The sequence below is a fragment of the Macrotis lagotis genome, chromosome 5 (genome assembly GCF_037893015.1).
Source record: "Macrotis lagotis isolate mMagLag1 chromosome 5, bilby.v1.9.chrom.fasta, whole genome shotgun sequence".
Lineage (NCBI taxonomy): Eukaryota > Metazoa > Chordata > Mammalia > Peramelemorphia > Peramelidae > Macrotis > Macrotis lagotis.
In genome coordinates this window covers 51,875,349-51,893,955 of record NC_133662.1, presented here as the reverse complement: position 1 = coordinate 51,893,955, position 18,607 = coordinate 51,875,349, and the positions used below count along the sequence as shown (strand labels likewise).

General features: G+C 33.7%; 1 pseudogene; it reads left to right on the top strand.

Annotated features, from left to right (window-relative positions):
- Nucleotides 1-571: 571 nt before the first annotated feature.
- The window catches only part of LOC141489263 (transmembrane protein 199 pseudogene), a 50,022-nt pseudogene continuing 31,986 nt past the window's right edge, over nucleotides 572-18,607 (top strand).

Sequence of the window (18,607 nt, the reverse complement as noted above, 5' to 3'; positions counted from 1 at the left end):
CCAAGAATAAGTATAGACTAAAAAATTATTTGTTAATTTTTTCTGTTTTCTTTGTATCTTATTTTTCTCCAAATATATGTAAAAATTACATTCAGTGGCCTTGGGCAAGCCACTTAACCCCATTTGCCTTGCAAAAACCTAAAAAACAATTACATTGAATTCCAAATTTTTGAGTTCAAAATTTTATCCCTTCCTTCCTACACATCCTATTGCATTGAGAAGGTAAGAAATTTGATTAAAATTATATATAGTGAGAATACATATTATAAATATTGTTATATCAACTATATGTATATAATTATATATATATATATATATATATATATATATATATATATATATATACACATGATAGCTATTATAGCTAAATATTTATATATAGCTGTATCTAATATATAAGGGAGAGAGGTGCCAGAGCTTAGATGTCAGTGAGAAGCCAGGTGGAAGATTCATTGGTCATTCTTTAGAAACAGCATTAATCAAACCTCTGGATGAATTCTGGAGGTAAAGAACCCAGAAAAGAATAGAGTAGAACATTTTACTGCACATTCTGTCTCAGGTTCAGAGAAGCATGAACAAGAGCAGTGAGCAGAACTCAGGGCAAGGACCTGAACAAAATGTGTGTGGAGCAGGCCAGGTGAAGTCTCTGAGTCACAGCACAGGTCTGCTTTGGAAGCTCTGGGATCCCAGTTCATCAGTCCAACAGTACAGCATATTAGCTGGTAGGGCTCCACCAGAGATTCAACAGTTAGCCAGTACAATTGGGCATGACCCAATCCAGTAAGGGAGCTAGAAGTTTTGTCAACAAAGAAAGTCCTGACCCAATAAGCAGGGCACTATCATTCTCAATGTAGAAGGTTTATCTTTGAACAGTCCTAGCCCAGTTAACATGATGCTAGAATTCTCATTGTAGAAGTTCTAGCTCTGAAGGAGCAAACCCAGTGAGCAAGCCATTAGTGGTCTCAACACGGAAGATCTGTGACTGAGCGCTTACCCCAATACAAGAAACTTGAGGCAATGCCATTGTGGCCCAGTAGTAGAATTCAACAATAAATAAGAAAAATCAAAGAAAACCTGGTCTTATAGAAAAAGCATTTCATATGAAGCCGCAGTGGGTAATATGAATTGGTCTTCAGTCCAAGAAGTTGGCTTCTAAGATTTCAAAAACAATTGGAAAAATAAATCAGAAAAATTGGGGAAACAAATGCAAGAGCAATTCACTATCATACAAAAGGAAACAGAAAAATTGAATGAAGAAATGAATTACAATTAGGCAAAGGCAATAAGAAAATAATTCCTGTAAATGGGAAAAGATAGCAACTGCTATAAAAAGAGAAATGACCAAATGGAAAAGGAGATATCAAAGCTAATTAATGAAAAGATTTCCTTGAAGGAAGCTAATGATTCTATGAGACCTCATGAATCTTGCAAGCAAAATTAAAAAAATAAAAAAAAATGAAAAAATTTAAAAGACTTATGGGAAATTAGATCCAGGAGAGAGAATTTAAGAATCATTGGACTACTTGAAAACATTGATTAAAGAGATAAAATACTTGGACATCATCATTCAATTAATTATTTAGGAAATTTACCCTGATATCTTAGAACCAGATTTAAGTCATTGAAAGAAGCCATTTATCAATTTGTGAAAGGAATCTCAAAATGACAATGTGAAAGAATATTGTTCCCAAATTCTAGAATTAACAGATCAAGGAAACTAACTTGCAGACAGAGAGAAATAAATAATTCAAATACCAAGAAACTCATGTAAGGATTATGCATAGACTTGGCAACATCAACATTAAAGAATTTAAGGGAATGAAATGAGATATGCTGATGGGGGAAAGGAGCTTGTGTTCCAATCAAGAATGAACTGAAAATATGCCCATTTAATAAAACAGGTTACATTCCAATTTTACTGATGAAAAAATCTAAAAGTGAACAGAAAATTTGATCTTCAAACCTGAAATTGAAGAGGTATATCAACAATCAAACAGGGTAAAGAAAAATAGAATGGTATTCAGTAAGAATAACTAGCTACATCTCTACATGGCAAGATGATTGATAATGCTTGAGAATAGTATCTTTATTAGAGGGAGTTTATTTAGATGATAGGGAAAAAGTTGATTTTAATGAGATGATTTTTAAAAAATAAGACAATAAAAATGGATTGTACTGGGACAGGAGAAGGGAATACAGAGATACAAAGAATCTATTACAACAGAGGGAATGAAGGGATGGGTAAAATTGCTTGAATCTTACTAAAGTAGAAAAAATAAATGCCTAGTTGGATTAAGAAATTTGTCTTAACCTACAGGGAATTAGGAGGGGGAAGGAGGGTTAGGGAAGGAGAGAAGTGATAGAAGGGAAGAAACAGGAAAACAGAAGTAAAAAGGGAAAGGGAAAAAAAGGAAGGAGGGTTGAAAGATGGGGGGGCAGATACAGGGAGATAGTAGTCAAAAAAAATTCCACTGAATAGCATTAGGGTAAAAGGATCAAGAAAATAATGGGAGATAGAATGGAGGGTAATAGTAACTATAATTGAGAATATGAATGTGATAAATACTCCCAAAGAACAGAAGCAATTAGCAGAATAGATTAAGAAACAGAATCCTACAACATGTTGTTTACAAGAAATGCATCTGAAATAGGCAGATACTAGAGCAGAATATATTCTTCAAGAGATGAGTGAAAAAAAGTGGGGGCATCAATCCTAATCTCAGACCAAGCAATTGAAAAAAATAGAACACATTTCAAGGTTCAAGTAAGAACCTACATCTTCCTAAAAGAACCACAGACAGTGAAACAATATAAATACTAAACATGTATCCACCAAGTGTATAGCATCCGAATTCATACAAAAGTTAAATGAGTTGTAGAAAGACATAGATAGCAAAACTATATTGATTAGGGAATCCAACCTTCTCTCAGAAGTAGATAAATTTAACCATAAAATAAAGAAAGAAGTTAAGGGGGTAAATAGAGTTTTAGAATATTTATATATGATAGATCTCTGGACAAAATCAAAAGGGGATAGAAGGAAATACACACTTGTCACAGCAGTCCATGCCATCTGCACTAAAATTAGTTCATCAATAACTCATAATCAAATGCAGAAAGAGAAATAGTAAATGAATCCTTTTCAGATTATGATGCAATAAAAATCACATGTGATAAAACTCATAGAAATATAGACTACAATGAATTGGAAAATAAATAACCTAGTTTCAAAAATTAATGGATCAAACTGTTATTCAAAAGAACTAATACATAGTTTGATCTAAGATAATGATAATGATGAGACTATATACCAAAAATTGTTAGATACAGTCAAAGCAGGTGATAGAGGAAATTTGCTTACATAAATAACATACAGAAAGAAGATAACAAGGAACTGAGAATGTGACCAAAAAGTAATAAAAGGAACAAATTAAAAATGCCCATTCAAGTGACAAATGGGTGAAGAGAAGTCAGGAACAGTGTTTAGCCCTCCTGTGTTTCCCTCAGAATTGACATTAATCAAGTTTCCTAAAAGATTTTTGGACCTACAGAACAAACCAAAAATCAGATTGAAACCTCTTCCAGCAAGGTCTGGCACAGGGAAGTGTGGGTGAGCCCAGAGCAATAACAGAGACCTAAGGAGTTTTGATAAAGAACTCATTTATAAAATATATAGAGAACTTCTTCTAATTTATAAGGTTACAAGTAGTTCCACAGTTGAAATGGTCAAAGGATTTGAATAAACATTTTTCAAATGAAGAAATTAAAACCATATGTAATATGAATAAATGCTCCAAATCATTATTGATTAGAAAAATACAAATTAAAACAACTTTGAGATATCACCTCACACCTATCAGATTGGCTAAGAGGACAAAAGTATTGGAGAAGTTGTGGGAGGATTGAGACATTAATGCATTGCTGCTGGAGTTGTGAAATTATCCAACCATTTTGGAGAGCATTATGGACCATGTCCAAAGAGCAACAAAACTATTCATAAGTTTGGACTCAACAATTTCAATTCTAAGCCAATATCTAGAAGAAATCATAAAACATGGGAAAAGTCCCATATTCATAGTAGCTCCTTTTGTAATGTAAAAAGAATGGAAAATGAGGGGATGCCCATCAATTTTGGAGCAGATAAACAAGTTAAGATATATATGGATATTGTGGAATACTATTGTTCTCTAAGAAACCATGAATAGTTGGTCTCTAGAGAAGCCTGAAATGAATTACAGGATCTGAACCTGAGTGAAGAGAGCAAAACCAAGAAAACAATGAAATGATGAACCCTATTGGATGCAGCTCTTCTCAGCAGGTCAGAGACTTAAGATAATCCTATTAGACCAGCTATGGACAATGCTATCCCCATCTAGAGGAAGAAAAACAAAACAACACAGAAAAAAAAACCTTTCAGAATATGATGAACATTACATTCACTCTTTAAAAATACCTTTTATGTATTTATTTGTCTTAATCCTAATTTCTCATGCTAAAAATACCTAATTCATAAATATATTTAACACAAATGTGTTTGCAGAATTTCAATTTGACACTTTGCCATTTGAGGGGAGGGGAGTGGGAAGGGAGGGTGGAAGGAAATTTTGTAACATAAAATATACATATGCATATGAATGAATGTTTGAAACCTTTTATAACATGTATTATGAAAAATGAAATATCATAAAACAAGAAAGCAAGAAAAATCAGAGATCTAGTACATAGGTGGCAGGTTTAGGCAGGAGACAAGCCTGACATCCTTGACTGTGGGAACAGAGACTTTTGCAATTTGATCTCAGCTGCATGCTAGATGTTTAGGTGAGCTCCAGCACCATGGTAAAGCTTCAGCACATATGCCCAGGATCACTATTCAGCCAACATGGTTGACTGACTTTGAGATTCTGGCATTTCTAGGTGGGAGTATGATGTGGCATCCCAATGCAAACAGACTCAAAATGGCACCAGATGTTCCACCTTTCCCAAATGCCTAAAGGCTTGATGATTGACCTCCAAAGAGCTGAGAGTAGGACCAGAATGAGAAATCCTGTCATTTCTCTTCTGGCAGGCCTATCCTGTGACTAGACTGTCAATTGAGAGTCCAGAAATAGCCCCAGGAATTCCCACCATTCCCAAAGGTCCAGGAAGTGTAGGGCTGTTATCCACAAACAGTCAACAAAAAGAGAGAGCCTCAGGTGATCATTAACAACCAGTCCAAAGAGCAACACCCTGGACTTCCTAACATCTCAGTCCTCTAGTCAGTTAGCAAGCCTCTAGTACTCACAGACCCTGAAGGTCTGTGAGCAAGTCCCTCCCCCTGACAAGAACCTTTGAATATATAAATCTCAAAATGAATATGAAAGGTCAGAAAAAAAGCAGAGTAACTGAAAGTTACAGTGGAGATAAGGATTGGTAAAACACAAATTCAAAAAAAGGAGAGCAGAAGGTATGTTCTGCATGACAAAAAGAATTGTTCTCCAGCCTAGAAATAGTTTGTTATAAGAGATCAGCAAGAACTTTAAAAAATCAAATTTAAGAAACAGAAAAATGCAAGAGAAAATTAACATTTAATAAATAGACAGAAGAAAACAAGTTCTTGAACAATGCAATTGGGTAATTGGAAATAAAGATAACAGCCCTTTTAAAAACAGAATTGACTAAGTGGAAAGGGTGAATAAAAAGCCAAGTGAAGAAAATGCTTTGTTGAAAAATAGGATGGCAGTATTGAAAATTAATGATTTTATGAGGAGCCAAGAATTTGTTCAACGAAATAAAATCAATAGAAAGCTAATGTAAAATAGAAGCTAAAATTTAAAATAAAAACTAATGTAAAATATCTACTTGATAGAAACAATTTACCTAGAAAATATAATCAGGAAAGATAATTTAAGAACAATTGTCCTACCTGAAATCCAGGATAAAAATAAAAAAGGGTAGATAACATCCCTCATGTTATCACCAAGAATTGTCCTGATCTCCTAGGGAACCAGGGAGTAGCAAAATCATCAGCAGAAGAATTCACTGTTCACCTCCTGAAAGGGAATGAAACCACAAAGGAATATTGTAGCCAAACTCCAAAATTATCAGATCAAGGAGAAAATTCTGGAACTCTCCAGGGTCAATTCAAATACCAAGAGACCACAGTCAGAATTATACAGTATCTGACTATATCAATATTAAAGGATAGAAGGGCCTAGAATATGATAATCTTAGGGTAAGGGAGCTTGGAATATAACCAAAACTGAATATACACATTCAGGGGAAGAGATGGGATTTAATGTAAAAGGTGACCTCAAAACTTTCCAGATTGTACCTGAACTGAAAATTTGATCTTCAAATAGTAGACACAAGATGTACATGAAAAAGTAAATGGAGAAAAGAAAAAGACTGCTATTCAGATTAAACTGGTTCCTTCCCTACCTGGGAGGAAGATTCTTATAACTCTTGAGAATAATAACACTTATAGAGGAAGTATACTTGCATTGAAGCTATGCACTAAAATTCATTTTGAGGGAATGAGTGAAATGAGACAAAAGGAAGGGGGGAAGATGAATGGTATAAACTATATCACAAGAAGAAATTCAAAGAATATTTCAGAAGAGGGGAAAAAGTAGGGGAGAGATCCTCTCATTAAGACCTTGAAGGAATTGAGATCCCTGGGTTAGGGATGATGCAAAAACCCTTAAAAGGTAGGGCCAATGGGTCCCTCCAACTTGGAAGCAGAGCCTCACCTTAATAGAAAGTTCAATCAAGTCATACATAGATAAAATGATCAAACAGCAGGAGAAAAAGGATCTTACTGAGAGGTCCCAGGGCAAGTTTGGGTCAGAGGTCAGTTATGACTAAATGACCTAAGCTTTGGCCACCATCGAGCCTGAAGGCTTTCCACTGAAGTCTGATTTGATAACACAACTGTGTCATTCTTGGCCTCACTTGTTGATAACCCTGTTCCAGAACTTCTTGGCCTGAGGCAACTTCTGCTGGGTTAATTCCTGCCCATAACAAAGTTACAAAATTGTTTTTATCCTGTATGCTAATATTGGGGTTTTCTTCTAAAAGAGCTGTTTGATGTTTTTAATAAATTGACTTTGTAAGTCATCCAGCTGATATTCCTCACCTGAGTGCATATGTATTTCTTTTCTCTCCTGAGCTAAATGGATCCCCTGCTGGTCAGGGGATTCCCAACAGACTCTGATCATAGTTAATTACTTTGATCCCAGAGAGGATCAAAATACTCACATAGAGGATGACAAAGTCAAAGCTTCTGTATGCAAAATGTCCAAAAAAAGGAATTGGTATCAAGCTATCAAAGAGTTTAAAAAAAGGTTTTGAAAATCATGTGAGTGAGATGGAAAAATTGGGAAGAGAAATGAAAATAATGCAGGAAAATCTTGAAAATCCATATCAATAGCTTGGTGAAAGACATACAAAAATATTGAAAAAAAATAACATCTTAAAAACCACTATAGATCAAATGCAAAAAGTGATCCAAAAGGACAATGAGGGGAAAAAAAGAACTTTAAAAAGCAGAATTGGTCAGATGAAAAAGGACATTACAAAGCTCTCTGATGACCATAACTCCTTCAAATGTCGAATGGAACTAATGGAAGGTGAAGCCTTTGTGAGAAATCAAACAATAAAACAAAACAAAGAGAATGAAAAACTAGAAATAAATGTAAAATATCTCACTGTAAGAAAACTTGACCTGGAAAATAGATCCAGGAGATATAATTTAAAAATTATTGGGCCACTTGAAAGATGACCAGGGAAAAAGTCTAGACTTACTTTTTCAAGAAATAATTCCACAAATTCTGATGTCCTATAATCAGAGGGTTAAAGATAAACTTACAGAATCCACCTATAACCTCCTGAGAGAGTTCCCAAAATGAAATCTCTCAGGAATATTGTAGACAAATTCCTGAACTTTAATATCAAGGACAAAATATTAAAAGCAGCCAGAAATAAACAATTCAAATATTGTGAAGCTATAGTCAGGATAACACAAGATTTAACAGTTTCTACATTAAGGGCTTGTGGAATTTAGAATATGATATTCTGGAAAGCAAAATAGCTTGCATTACAAATAAGAATCAACTACTCAGCAAAACTGAACATATTGTTTCAGGGGAAAGGATGGACATTGAAAGAGAGGCCTTTCAAACTTTCTTGAACTGTATAGAAAGTATGATCTTCATATGCAGGACTTGGCTGAAGCATAGAGAGAGAATGGTTCTAGATTACTAGGTGGGAATAGGAAATTAAGAAGCATTTAATGATACTGAAATTCTTGTTTTCTTCTGTGGGAAGAGGATACTAATAAATTATATGAATCTTCTTATTTATTAGGGCAGAGAGAAGTAGCATATATAGACATATCACAGGAGGAAGTTGAATATGAAAGTAAAATATAGTATAAAGAGGTGGAATGGGCTAAGACATTTCCTATAAGAGAGGTAAGAAAATGCAATGGAATGGAAGATGGGAAGGAGATGGAGATTGTGTGAACCTTGATTCTCTTCAAAAGTGACTCAGAGAGGAAATAACATACATACTCAAAAGGGTATAGAAATCTATATTACCCTAGAAGAAAAAAATGAGAGGAAAAGTAAATGAGTAAGAGGATGGGGGGGGTGAGGGTTAGATAATAGAACAGAAGGAAGATAGTGGAAGAGAGTAGTCAGATAAAATTGAGAGAAGGAATAGAATAAATGGAGTATGGGGAGGAATAGGATAGAGGGAAAATACAGCTAGGTATAGTAACTGTGGGAAAACCTATTCAAGCAACTTCTCTGGACTTCTGATAAGGAATGCAATCCATCACAAAGACAAAGCTGATGTTATCTGAATAAAGATTGTAGCACACTAGTTTTCCACTCAACTTTAAATTTCTTGAGGTTTTTCTGTCTTTGTGCTGGAGAGTGGATTATGCTTACTTTTAAAACTATAATACTACAGAAATGTGAATAAATAAACAACTTTCTTAAAGTAGAGTTAGTAATTATAATTGCAAATGAGATTTGGATGAACTTTCTCCTGGAATGGAGGTCAATAACACATAGATTTCAAAATCAGAATGCTACAATATGGTGCTTACAAGAAACACATTTTAAGCAGAGAGATACACACAGAGTAAAGGTAAAAGATTGGACCAGAGTATATTATGCTTCAACTGAAGTGGAAAAAAAAAAACCCAAAGAGGGTTAGTAACCCTTATCTCTGACAAATCAATCATAAAAATGCAGCTCATCAAAAAAAAAATAAGGAAGGAAACTAAAAGGTACCATAGGCAATGAAATCATTTCTATACAAAGCATGTATATATTTATAAAGTGATATAGCTTCTGGATTCTGAGAGGAAAATTTAAACAAGTTACCTGATAGACAATAAAACTATACTGGTGGAGGAATTCAACCTCCTCTCAGAATTAGATAAATCTAAACATAAAGTAAATGGGAAGGAAGTTAAGGAGGTGAATAGAATATTAGAAAATTTAAATATGATATGCCTCTGGAGAAACGTGAATTGGAATAGAAATGAACATACCTTTTCTTCCCCCTATGGTTACAGGGCACGTATATGACAATTGACCATATATTAGGCTGTAAATGTCATGATAAAATGCAGAAAAGCAGACATCCCTTTCATACGATGTTTCAATAAAAATATATGCAATAAAGGGTCATTGACAAAAAAGCCTCAAAATTAACTGGAAGCTAAATTTAAATATAATTTTAAAAGTGAATGTGTCAAATAATAAATTATATAAATAATAATTTCTTACAAAGCAGTGACACAATACCAAAACTTATGGGGTGAAGTAATAGCAACTATTAGGGGTAGTATAGATAGATAGATGTATCTGTATATATATATATATATATATGTGTGTGTATATATATATGTATATATATATATATATACACACACACATACATATATACATATATATATGTGTGTATATATATGTATGTGTGTCTGTGTGTGTATGTAAATTGAGAAATGAGATTAATGAATTGACCATGTAAGAGAAAGTACAAATTAAAATACTTAATTAAATAACAATTTAGAATTTCTGAGACTTAGAGGATAAATTAATAAAATTTGAATGTAATAAAACTATTGAGCTAGTAAATAAAACCAAGTTGTTTCTATGAAAAAGAGGAAAAATGTTTAATTTTAATAAAAATAAAGGAAATAAAACATCCATTATCAAAAATGAAAAAAGGTGAGTTTAATATAATTAAGGTTTTTCCCCTCAAATCTATAACAATAAATTTGACAAACCAATTGAAATGAATATTTTCAAAAATATAAATTGCACAGGTTGTAAGAGGCAATTAAATATTCAAATAGTCCCCTCTCAGAAAAAAAGAAATTGAACAAATTATTAATAGAATTTCTGAGAAAAATTCTCCAAGACTAGATGGATTCACAAGTAAATTCTTCCAAACATTCAAACACTAATTATTTCTGATTCAATAAATTATTAGAAAAAGTATGTGAAGAATGATTTTGGTCAAATTCCTTCTTTGAACCAGTATGACACTGTTATCCAAAATCAGGATAAGTCAAAGCAGAGAAAGAACATTATAGACTTATTTCCCTAAGAATATGGATACAAAAGTTTTAAATAAAGTTTTAGCAAAGCAATTACAAGTTCTCAATAGGATAATATACTATGACAAAGAAGAATTTACAATAGGAATGCAAAGTTGATTCAGTATTAGCAAAACTAACAGCATAATTGACCTTATGAATAACAAACCTACTGAAATCATATGATTATTTCTTTGGATCCTGGAAAAGTTTTTGGCAAATACCTATTGTTATTAACATTGCTGGAGAAAATTGGATTAAATGGAATGTTCCTAAAAATAGTGAGCAGTATCTTTCTAAAACAATCAGTCAGCATTATTTGAAATAGGAATTAAGTAGAAGTTTTTCTAAATAAGATCATAGGTGGAAAAAGAATCCACATTATTGTTACAATAATTCAGGTTTATATTAAAAATATTAGCTTTAGCAATGAGAAGAAAAAGAAATTGAAGGAATTAGAATAGGTAATGAAAAGACAATCTCTGACTCTATGCATGAGAAAAGTAGTATACTTAGAGAAGCCTAGAAAATTATCTAAAAACTACCTGAAACAATTTGCAACTTTAATAGAGATTTAGGATATATAATAAACATACTTAAATTATCTGTATTTCTTTTTTATTTTATTTTATTTAAAAGGATTTGTTTATTTTGAGTTTTACAATTTTTTCCCTAATCTTACTTCCCTCCCCTCAACCCCCACAGAAGACAATTTGTCAGTCTTTGCATTGTTCTCATGGTATACACTGATCTAATTTGAATGTGATGAGAGAGAAATCATGTCCTTAAGGAAGAAACAAAGTATAGGAGATAGCAAGAACAGACAATAAGATATCAGTTTTTCCTTAAATTAAAGGTAATAGTCTTTGATCTTTGTTCAAACTCCACAGTTCTTTCTCTGGATACAGATGGTATTCTCCATTGTAGAGAGCCCCAAGTTGTCCCTGATTGCTGCACTGATGGAATGAGCAAGTCCATCAAGGTTGATCATTGTTCCCATGTTGCTGTTACCATGCACAGGGGTTTTCTGTTTTGGCTCATCTCACTCACCATCAGTTTATGCAAATCCCTCCAGGCTTCCCTGAGTTCCCATCCTTTCAGGTTTCTAAAAAGAACAATAGTGTTCCAGGACATACATACATACACACACCACAGTTTACTAAGCCATCCTCAATTGAAGGACATTTACTTGATTTCTAATTCTTTGCCACCACAAACAGGGCTGCTATGAATATTTTTCTACAAGTGATGTTTTTACCCTTTTTATCATCTCTTCACAGTATAGATCAGTAGTGGTATTGATGGATCAAATGGCATGCACATTTCTGTTGCCCTATAGGTGTTGTTCCAAATTTCTCTCCAGAAGGTTGGGTGAGTTCACAGCTACATCCACAATGTAATAGAGTCCCAGATTTCCCACAAACTTTCGAACAATTATCATTATCCTTTCTGGTCATATTGGCCAGTCTGAGATGTGTGAGGTGGCACCTCAGAGAAGCCTTAATTTGCATTTCTCTAATAAATAATTATTTAGAGCAATTTTTCATATGACTATGGATTGATTTGATCTCCTCATCTGTAAATTGCCTTTTCATATCCTTTGACCATCTGTCTATTGGGGAATGGCTTTTTGTTTTAAAAAAGTTGACTCAGTTCTATGTATTAAATTATCAGCAATTTTAACAAGTCACAACAGTAAGAGATTGAAAGAGAAATTACATTCAGAGTAACAGTACATAATATGAATTACTTGGGAGTCACCCCACAAGGGCAATCTCAGAAAACATGTGAAAACAACTCTAGAACACTCTCACACAAGTAAAATCAGATCTAAACAACTGAGCAAATATCAACTGCTTATGAGTCTGGTGAACTAAGATGATAAAAATAAAAACTTTACCTAAATTAAAATACTTACTCAGTGTCACACTAATCACCTTGCCAAAAAAAATTGTATAGGGATAGGAACAAATGGTAATTAAATTCACATGGAAGAACAAAAGGTCAAGAATGTCAAAGGAATGGATAAAAATGCAAATGAAGGTCATCTAGCCATAAAATTATAGTCAATCATTGAAATAATCAGTAATTTCATTCAAGAGAATGACAATATGACAATAAATATAAACTTTTGGGATACAGAAAAAAAGCAATTGTGAGGAGGAAATTTATATGTCTAAATGCCCACATTAATCAAATACAGAAAGAGAAGGTCAATGATTTAGATATGCAACTAAAAATATGAAATAGAAAAAACTAAATAACCCAATTAAATATTGAATTAAAAATTATAAAAATTCAAATAAATAAATGAAAACCATTGAATCAGAAAACAAAATTGAGAGATGATTTTATAGAAAAACAACAATATAGTTAAATCTTTGGTTATTTTATTAAAACTAGAAAGAAGAAAATCAATTAACAAAGGGTTAATTCAGCAGAAATGATGAAGAAATTGAAGTAGTAATTCAAAGCTATTTTATTCATCTAATGCCAATAAATCTGTCAGTCTAAGTTAAATGCATGGATACTTGCAAAAATACAAATTTGCTATATTAGAGGAAGAGGAAAGAATTCTTAGCTAATCCCATTTCAAAATATAACATTGAAGAAGTCAACAGTGAACTTCCTCAAAAAACTCTCCAGGAGTTAGATGAAAATTTGTGAAGCCAAAGCCAGGATTCTGCCCCAATTAAAAGAAATTATTTAATTACACAAAAAAATCTTGAGAATTATAAAACCCAGTAAAAGATGGAGTGTAAATGTTTTCTAGTCCAAGACAATATAGCAAGGCCCAGAGGAAAGGTCTTTTATACTGCAGTGAGAAAATAATGCAGTCCAATGCAAATCATGTCTGTGCAGTCCTTGTCAGACTTGGGACATTGCACACTATACCCTGGAAAGAAAGCTTTATGAAAACAGCAGAGGAAAAAAAAATAACTGATTGTTGAAAGCTACCATGGTGACCAAGAAGATCACAGCAACACTCAGAACAAAATTACAAAGTTAAAATTCCTATATCCAAAGCCTTTGCATTGAAAAGATTTTGAAATTCAAGTAAGATAATTACAGAAAAGAAATGGGGGAAAAATGAGTGATGTGACAAAATCATGAAAAATGAGCCAGCATCTTGGTGAAGGAGACACAAATCCTGAAGAAAATAATACTTTAAGCCTAGACTAGGTCAAATACTAAAAGAGGAGAAAAATACCTTTAAAAACAGAACTGACTAAATGGAAAAAAGGCACAAAATTTCACTGAAAAAAAAATCTCAAGATAGTAGAATTGGCCAAATGGCAAAGGAGGCACTAAACCTCAATGAAGAAAATAATTACCTAAAAAGCAAAATTGAAAAATATGCAAAATAATTTCTTTATATGAAATAAAGAAGTAATTTTAAATGATGATAAGCAGGCTAAAATGGTGGAAAGAATTCAGGCACTGTTTGAAACTTTCCTGGCTTGTCCTCAGAATTGACAGTAATCAAGTCTCTTAAAAGATTCTGAATTCACCAAACTCATAATGGAATAGAGGGGAACATCTCCCAGCAAGTTCTGCAATGAGGAAGCATGAGTATATCCAGGTCAGAGAGCAGAGATCCAGTGTTGGGGCAGTGGGTGAAGGCAAGGAGTAATCTGAGAATGGTGGGAGAAGTAACATTGTGAATGGCAGTGAGACAGGAGACCTCCAGTGTGGCTGGCCAAAAATCATTCTCCCCATTTTGGCTGGACAGGAAGACCCCAGCTAAGAGCCCTATTGTGTTCAGCTGAGGAGTCCCCTGGATTTCAGCTGAACTCCATCCCCCTAGATCCTATTGGAGGGCCTGACTTTCTCCAGAAAAAAAGGGAAGCAACCCAAGAGACTTAACCTTGCCCCAATACCTGGGTGTGGGATTCAGACCTTTCTCAGATGGTTATATGGATTACCTAGAGACTGTTGTCTTTCTAGCCTGTAGGCCCAACTCAGAATATGGGAGGACAACACAGATACTGCCTCAAGCATAGGGAGTAAGTCATTGACACCAACAACACAGACAATCCAGAGAAAACTGGTATTACTTACTGGTGGGCTCAGTAAGTATCCCCTTAGAGTTCCTAACCCCAGTGAGCACAGTCTTTAGGAATCTCAAGTGAAGATCTGCAAATATTACTCAAGAACATCAAATTGTATACAACCGTTTAAGGGTAGATATGATATTTGTAATTCTTAAAAATTGTATTTCTCTTAGGTTAGTTAGAAGGTTGAAAATAATTGAAGAGTCTGAATTTAGAGGACATGGGTAGATCAGTTCTTGTCTTTAAAGTGAACTAGATGACATCTCTATGCTCAAGGCAAAAAAGCCCAAATTAAAAGGTGGGTGTTTAAAGTTATGAGTTTCAATTTCCTTTAACCTAATTTAATCCTGTCTTAACTGTAAAAGTTAGTACTTTCTCTGATAAGGTCATTTTATATATATATATATATACATATATATATATATATATGTATATATATATATATATATATATACATATATATATATATATATATAATTATAAAGGTTTTATTTATTTTCAGTTTTACAATTTTTTCCCAAATCTTACTTCCTACCCCCACCACCCAAAGAAGGCAATTTGCCAGTCTTTACATTATTTCTATGGTATATATTGTTCCAAATTGAATGTGACGAGAAATAACATGATTAAGGAAGAAACATAAAGTATAAGTGATGGCAAGATCAGAAAATACGATATCAGTTTTTTTCCTAAATTAAAGGTAATAGTCCATGGTCTTTGTTCAAACTCCACAGTTCTTTCTCTGGATACAGATGGTGTTCTCCATTGCAGACAACCAGAGGAACCCAGGGATTTGATTTCTGCAGCTCTCAGGCACCAGAACTCTCCCTTTAGCCCTGCCAGAAAGCTCCAGAAAGTCAGCACCCAACTAATGCCTCTGCTCCCTCTCTACCTTGTTGTTACATATTCTTTTCCCTTGTTCTTCTCTGTATTATGTGGATCCCTGGGGTCTACCAGACTCTAGCCCTGCCACTGATCCAGCTGGTTAGGTTCTCGAGCCCTGAGACTCCCAGGATCCAGCTCTGCTGCTAATCAGGCTAATCTGTGGTTAATCCAGGCTCCCAAGCTCTCACAGGTCCCATGCTGCCAGCAGAGTCTGTCCTCTGCACCTGGTCTCACCCACGATTTCGGAAGACAGATCCTGAAGTATATGTTCTTTTCCTAGCTTTTCCTTCGGGGGTTTTGTTTATTGGATTTCTGTTAATAGGTTTGTTTCATATTATTTGAGAGGTAAAATCAGGAAATTAACAGTGTGATTTCTTCTCTCTGCCATCTTGGCCAAAAGTCCTATCCTTGGAATTTCTTGAAAGATTACATCTAGGTATTTTTTTTTATCATTGGCCAATGGTAATCTGATAATTTTAAAATTACCTCTTCTAGATCTATTTTATAGGTTAGTTGTTTTTCAATTAATTACTTCACATTTTCTTAAATTATTCATTCTTTTGGTTTTGTCTTTATTTTTCATAAAGTCATTTATTCAGTTCCAAATTTTAAGGATTTATTTTCTCCAGTTAACTCTTGTAGTTCCTTTGTTCCCCCAATTTCGCCAATTTTATTTTTAAGGTTTTTCTTAAGTACATACTTGTATCTCTTTCCAATAGGCCCATTCTGCTTACGTATTCTTTTCTTCATTTTTTTTATACTTCTTTATTTTTCCCATTTTTTCACTCATTTACCAAACTATTAACACTTTTCAATGACTTTACTAGCATCCCTCTATTTTTACTTTCTATTTTTCCTCTACTTTTATTAATTGAATTTCTACTTCCTATTTGAGTTCTTCCTTGACAACTGGGACTGGGTCAAATTTTTCATAGGCTTTATTTTGTATAAAGGAGATCTGACTTTTTAAAAATCTTTTTCTGAGTGTATATTTTTATCTTCCTTGTCACCATAGGAATTTATTAAAGTTTGTGGTTTTGTTCCCAGTTATTTATAAAGAACTACACCTTACTTGACTTTTAACACTTTGTTAAAATAGGGTTCTTCTTTCAGTATGGAAAGCACATTGTCGTAAGCTTCATGATTTTGTACCACTATTTTCTTTTTTTCATTTTTTTTAGGATTTTACAAGGCAAATGGGGTTAAGTGTATTGCCCAAGGTCACACAGCTAGGTAATTATTAAGTATCTGAGGCCAGATTTGAACTAAGGTGCTCCTGACTCCAGGGCTGGTGTTCTATCCACTGCACCATTGTGCCACCCCTGTGCCATTATTTTCAAAGACACTTCTAAGCAGTTTTAAATTTTCAATTATCCCAAGGTGGTATAATTATGAAGAGAATGTGTTTATTAATTTCCATCTCTGCTCTGACTTGTGAGTGACCACAAGATATGTTTTTTGTCTTAAAGTATCAGTAAGAATTCTGGCCAACATGCAGAGAAAAGCCAGACACTATTCTAAGCTTTTTGTATTTCACTCAGAACTGACAGGAATCAAATCTCTTAACAGAATTTAGATCCACATATCCCAGAGAAGAGCAAGGGAAAAGAACATCTACCACCATGATCTGTCTCAGGGGTGTGTGGGTAAGCAGGGAGAAGAGAGAAGAGAATCAGCACAGGATTTTTTTTTTGTTTATTTTGTTTATTTTGAGTTTCAAGATTTTCCCCCAAATTTTGCTTCCCTCCCCCCCACTCCCACAGAAGGCAGTTTCTTTGACTTTACATCATTCCCATAGTATGCATTGATCAAAGTTGAATGTGATGAGAGAAATTATATCCTTAAGGAAGAAATATATAGTATGTGATATAGCAGAATTATGTAATTTTTTTTTAATTAAAGGTACTAGTCTTTTGTCTTTGCTCAAATTATACAATTCATTCTCAGGGTACAGATGGCATTCTCCATCACAGATATCCAAAACTAGTGTCTGATTTTTGCCCTGTTGGTATGAGCAAGTTCATTAAGGCTGATCATCACTCCCATGTTACTGTTAGGGTGTACAATATTCTTCAGGTCCTGCTCATTTCACTCAACATCAGTTCATGCAAATCCCTCCAGGCTTCCATGGATTTCCATCTCTCCTAGTTTCTAATGGAACAATAACATTCCATCATATACATTTACCAAAGTATGTTAATTGTATATGATGGAATGTTATTGCCATTTCCCAATTAATGGACATCCCTCCATTTCCATTTCTTTGCCAAAACAAACCAAGCTGTTATGAACATTTTTGTTCAGGTGATGTTTTTACCCTTTTAAATAATCTCTTGAGGGTATAGACCCAGTAGCATTATTGCTGGGTTTGCACATTTTTGTTGCATTTTGGGCATGATTAAACTGTTCTCCAGAAAATTTAAATGAGCTCACAGCTCCACCAACAATATATTAATGCCCTAGATTTCCCACATCCTTTCCAAAACTGATCATTGTCTTTTCTTGTCATATTGGCCAGTCTGATAGGTGTTAGGTGGTATCTCAGAAAAATTTTAATTTGTATTTCTCTAATAATTAGTGAATATGAGCAATTTTTCATAGTATTATGGATTTCTTTGATTTCCTCATCTGTAAATTGCCTTTTCATATCCTTTGCCCATTAAAATTGGATAATGGCTTTTCTATTATTTTTAAATTTGACTCAGTTCTTTGTATATTTTAGAGATGAGTCCTTCATCATCCAGTCATAAAAATTCTTTCCCAATTTACTCTATTTCTTTTGATCTTGGTTACAATGATTTTGTCTTTTCAAAAGCTTTTTAATTTAATATAATCAAAATTATCTAGTTTATTTTTATTGATGTTCTCCATCTCTTCCTGGGTCACAAATTGTGCTCACTCTTTCTACCTTTCTCCAATTGATTATTCAGTTTTTATGACCTAGTACATGGTCAATTTTTGTGTAAGTGTTATGTACTACAGAAAAGAAAGTATATTCCTTTCTATCCTCATCAATTTACTCCATATATCAATCCTGTCTAGGATTTCTAACATTCTATTTATCACTTTAATT